This window comes from Garra rufa, chromosome 4 (assembly GCF_049309525.1).
Source record: "Garra rufa chromosome 4, GarRuf1.0, whole genome shotgun sequence".
Classification (NCBI taxonomy): domain Eukaryota; kingdom Metazoa; phylum Chordata; class Actinopteri; order Cypriniformes; family Cyprinidae; genus Garra; species Garra rufa.
This window is the reverse complement of record NC_133364.1, coordinates 42690764-42696763: the sequence shown is the minus strand read 5'-3', so window position 1 is coordinate 42696763 and position 6000 is coordinate 42690764. Positions and strand designations below refer to the sequence as shown.

At 37.2% G+C, this 6000-nt stretch overlaps 1 pseudogene; it reads left to right on the top strand.

Moving 5' to 3' along the window:
* The window catches only part of LOC141332957 (uncharacterized), a 100265-nt pseudogene that overhangs the window by 48490 nt on the left and 45775 nt on the right, over nt 1-6000 (top strand).

Below are 6000 nucleotides of genomic sequence, written 5' to 3'. Positions count from 1 at the left end.
AAATGTGTGTCGGCCCGGTGGTAAGTCCGGATCTGCTGGACACTACAGACAGTTCAGTTCGTCTGTTATTATGAACAAATGAGCATCTAGAGGGAGAGCAGAACAAACTCCAGGATTGATCATTACGTCCAAACACACATTCATCACCCTCTCCTTTCCTGCTGATGCTCTTATATGAGACTGATATCTCCACACCAAACATCCCACTCCACTCAATCTCCCAGTAACAGCCTCCACAGACTCTCTCTCTCTACAAAACACCTAAAGATTACATCCAAGTGACGTATTGTATAACCCAGCGTTTCCCATCTCCAGATACAAAATATGCGGTGGTCTGAGGACTGGAGTAGGGAAACGCTGGTATAACCAGACCATCACAAGAACAGAAAAATCCAGATAATCCACCTGAATTATTACAGGTGATCTAATATGAACCAGAGCTCAGGACTGTCCGTCTTGACTGCACTTATTTCACTCCTCCCCTCATTTCAGCCGCCTGCTCTCACATATATTTCAGTCGAGGCGCATCTCAAGCGAGATCAAAGACAGATATTTCACATTTATATGAAAAAAAATATGTAGAACACCACATGGCTTTTTACACATGCGTCTCTCTTGTCTGCCTGTCTTTATCCAAAATGTATGCAGAAATTTACTTGAATTTTTTTTTTTTATAATGGGACTGTAGATCCTTTTTTACATTTACGGGGTTCTCCGAAAATTAAATAGTCATAGTTTTGTAAACTTCTTTAGTGGTAAATGGAAACTGCCACAAATATGTTTTTGTGTCCTCAGTTGCCCCAATAGCAAAATAAAAATAAAATCCCTGACAGTGTTTAAATGACTGTCCAAAAGAGGAATAAATACCCAATTGTGAGTTGCTTTGGATAAAAGCGTCTGCTAAATGAATAAATGTAAATGTAAATACAAAAACAAAAAAATAGCAAGAGATCGATTACAATCGTCAAAAGAGTGCTAGATCAAATTTGCCATCACACCCTTTTTGTAACAGTTAGGCTACACAGCAGCATTAACTAGTTTTATGTGAATTTAATGGCAAGGTATAAAAACTGAAAGTATAGTGTTTTAAATGCACATTAAATGAAAAAAAAAACAAATAGACAAAAGTATTCCTAGATTTACAATGTTAATAACTTTAGAAACAAAATTCTATTCTATATACAACATTTCTATGATGTGTTTGTGATTCTAGAGAGAAGTGCACCAATGGGACTTTTATTTTGCTCTGGTGATGTGACGCCTTTAAGACGCGCAGTGCTCCTCATCTGTTGTGATTCATCTGAAAAAGGTTTGTAGTTTTGTTTTTTATATAATGCAAACCGTTACATCAATTAAAGCGTTTTTTTCAAGCTATGTGAAATGAATGCAGTATTGTTAAATGTAACGTTGCAATGCTTTATTTAGTGATTTAGATATTTAGCGTTAACCTTTAGTAACAGAGAAGTGTGTCTCAGTTCGTTCTCTATATCATGAATCAATCGTGTGATGATAAGAAGTGATGAGAGAAACTGAGAATCCGAATCATTTGAATCAAATCATTTGTGAAATGATTCAGTGATTCAATTCAGCGGCACGCGGACTACAAACGACAACAACAAACACAAACGAGTGAATCACAACCGAGAATGATTTCATAGTAGTGTAATATATTCGATATGAGCAAATAATTGAATACCAAATGTAAATAAAAAATAGCCTGCCTAAATATAAACGTTCTGTGTAATTTCAAGTCTATTGCCTCTGTCTTTCCAGTGCACTGACTACTGAACTGGGGGCTGATTGAGAGGCACACAGAGATTTAGTTGCAATGCATTTTTCTTTCTATTAATTATTCTCATCTTAAACAGGACAAAGTGTTCAAACACAGAGAAAAACTGGAGAATCAACTGAGATCCATGTGATACACTATTATAAAGATGCCATTTATTAAAGAGGAGAGTGAAGACATGACGATAGAAGAAACATTGAAAGATGAAGATACCGAGGAACAAACAAAGATGGTGTTTATTAAAGAGGAGAATGAAGACATTGAAGAGGCATTCAGAATCAAACATGAAGATCCTGAGGAACAAACAGGTTGGTTTTTATTCTCAAAGCTGAAACGAATAGTATTTATAAATAATGTCACAAGAGTGTAGAAATGTGGAGACATTCAACAGAAGTGTTAAGATCACATGACAAATACTAACACTGAATATATTGCTTTCACAGTGTGCATTTGTTATGACGTCACACATTAAGATTGTAACAAAAAAAGGAATTAACCTAAACAATGTGTGTGTTTATTTGCTTCTAATATTAAATCCATTTATTTCAAGCACTTTGGCTAATTATGCAAAAGTAAGAAAATTACTCATTTTGTTATTTTGCACAAAAGCTTGAAATGTGAGTATCATATTTGGCTACTGCATGCGGTCTACATTTGTTCATTTAAAGTATTTGGTAAGCCAATAAAACAGCCAGGTTACATCTAAATGAATCCACATACAACTGAAAACAGCCCTTTTGTTTTAAAATGTTCTCCATTCACACTGAAATGTCAAAAAACTTTAAATTCACCTTACTGCGCATGCGTGAAACCTCATTAAAGCTCACAGAGATTATACAAATGGAATGGATTATACTTTTACATGCAATTCTTCTAATAAGATCATTGAATTTACCAAAATATTTTTTGTTGTTATTTTTAGAACAAGACAATGGAGGACATACAGAAAAACAGTACAAAATAGGAGAAGACAGTGCTGTAAATATAAAGCAAACGTGACAATAAAAAAATGAAGCTAAAACAAAAACACAAACATTCAGGTTAAACTTAGATGTAATAATGTGAGGTGTAATGCTGCGTTCACACCAAACGCGAATATTAGGGCTGTATACCTTGGAGAACCTGGCGATACGATATATACCTCGATACACGGGTCACGATTCGATACGTACCTCGATACAGAGCTGTCTCAATACGATTTGATACAATGTGACACGATTCGATACGATTCAATAAAATACATGGGCCACAGCCAATTAGTTAATGCTGAACACATTTACTCAACAAACAGAACTCTGCATTTTCCTTCAATTTATTGAAGACAAAAGTGCATTATAACAAAGTGCATTTTGCTTAAATATTTGCAACTTTAAGTGCTCTGATTAATTGTACACAAATTGTATTAATCTGGAAATTACCACAAGTCAACATTTAACTTTCCAAGAGTACAGTCTGCTCACACAAGCACAAAATCTTCTTATTATTCTTAACTTCTTATTAAATCTTATAATTCCTTTTTTGTGACACCATATACTGCCATAACATATTTCACTATGAAATCACTTAAATGCTACATCTTGCTTTAACATTTGGCTCAACAACAAATGTACCTCATAACAGGATGGATTTTTAAAATCTTAAGTCTAAACCAGGTTAGTCCTCAAAAAGGCAAGTTGAACAAAAATCCCTGCAGCAACAAAACAATAACCTGAGGATACTCTTGGTAATGCTAGCTTTATCCTATGACTTAAGATTTTTGTTCAAAAACAGAAGCTGGTCAACATGCTTTGAGCTTAGTACACTTCTCTGTGCTGTTACTCTATGAGTTTTTTTATACTTGCGGGCGGCGCTGCGCCCCCTAACGGCTGGGCGGAGTATCGATACTAAGGGCTAGAATATCGATACTGTATCTTTTTTTATTATATCGGTATGTATCTAAGAATCGATATTTTGAGCACACCCCTAGCGAATATGCATCTGACGCGAGTGATTTCAATGTTCAAGTCAATGGTAAGACGCGTTTACACGCGTCTGGAGTTCTTGCAGCGCGAATGAGGCGTTTAGCGCGGCGTGGTAGACGTGAATTCGCCTCATTAGCGCGAATTGAGCATCTGCAAACTGTGCTTTTTGTGCATTCACGCGTCTGCCGCCTGAGTTGAAAATTCTGAACTTCTGCGTCAATTCGCACCGCGTTAACCAATCAGGAGCCTGCATGATGCCTGTGGCGGCAGGCCCGCCCGGAGTCACTCATTCAAAATGGAGGAGCGTCTAATTTTGGCAGTGAGTAGTCGGCCGGAATTGTACGACACTACTTCTTATTTCTATAGAGACAGGAATAAAAAGGACCTCGCTTGGAAGAGTGTCGGTGAGGAGATTGGGCAACCTGGTAAGTTGTAAATAAGGAAAAAATGGAAGAGCCTCAGGGACACAGAGGGAAGTTCCACTGCTCTTGAAATCCCTCTGTGATGGACCTCCAGTCTTCGGTGGTGGGCACAGCCATGTAGTCCTCCACAAGGCAGTCCCAGATGGCAGTCACTACCTGGGCCACGATCTGGCACACAGTGGAGACACCAACCCGGTAGCTGGACGCTATCGTCCTGAATGAGTCCACTGTGGCAAGAAACCTAGAAAACATTTATATAAATATTATTACAAGTACACTTGTAGTTACATATTCAACTATACAATCAACAGGTATACTATTAAATGGATTATGGTATATTAAAATGCCAATAATTAAGCTACATATTGCCTGTAGTTGGTGTCCCGGAGGGTGATCCTCGCTCCGATGCGGGACAGCAGGTCATTGAACTGGGCGCGGGACAGGCGGAAGTACCGCTGAAAGCAAATGATGAAACTCGCCGAACTGGGTTCGCCTCTGAAGGGTCTGGTGTACCCAAATACGGCGACAATGATCCCTACGCCGCTGTTCTGCTCACCAGAGCAAATACAGAGCGGTGACTCTCTCGAAAAAATGACTGATCAACAACAGACATCTTGTAAAAAGATGGCCGCCAACGGGGTTCGAAAGTTTTGAAACTTTCGCCTCTGACGTGTGTAAATTTCGCTTCAAACTTTTGTTTTCATGCGCGTCGATTTCGCTCTTGGCTTGTTATAAAGGAGGGGAAAAGAGGAAAGAAGATGGAACAAAATATATAAAATAAAGAGAGGAAAATAATACAAATAATGTCAATATAATCAAGTGAATAAATTTGCTGTTCAGGAGGCATCAGGTTTTAGCAGCAGGGCATACTTATAAAGAAGGTACTGTATTTTACCATGAGAACGGTATAAACCAGTGGTTCTCAAACTGATGGAGGGGGTACGTGAACAAAATGCTGTGCTTTGGCATTTGTTTATTTCTACCCCAACTTAAAGTAACATTAAAGTAAGTATTTCTAACAAGCAAAATGCCACTTTTAGTATAAAAACAGTTAAATGTGAGTAAACGGTCAAATGACATTGAGTTACCTCAATTTTGCAGTGAAACTTGACTGCATTCACACCAGCAGCGTACGTATGATTGAATGTCCACAGAGAGTGCTGCTTTAGCAAATCATGCTGCTGTTCATTGTGTCTTTAAAGTAGATTTGTAGCACTTAATAGCATGAAGATCAAATGACAGACTGTACATAGATATTGATTTAAGAAACTCTTCGATACAGAAACACGCTGTGAGTTATTGTTTTTCATGTTTAAAATATGCGCAAGAATCCTATTTTCTCTGAACATCCAAATTGTTTCAAATGTTGATTTTTCTAAGTTAAACAAAAAGGTAATATTAATTGAACATTTTACATTTTAAATGTAGCCTACATTTTAAACACAATATTGTCAGATTTTACAATAAAGACATAATATCCAACAAAATCCACAACAGAACTGGTGTGAGTCTCCAATAAACAATTGTGTTTCATCAGTGAATGAATCTGGAGCTTTCAAATTTTCAATGTCATTTTCATTTAGTCTGCATGTAATGCCAGGAAAAGCTACCAGTCTGGGATGGAGCATTTATTATTATTATTTTTTTAATTGTAGCACTTTGGGATCCTGTGTGAATATAAAGTATGGTATAAATAAAATGTATTATTATTATTATTATTATTATTGTTCTCTTGATTTGAGAGCTAAGATCTTCTCTGTGATTTCTGTGCGCAGTCATATCAGGTTCTTAGGCCTTTTCCCTCCCTGTTAAGCTGCTTCTGTCTTTG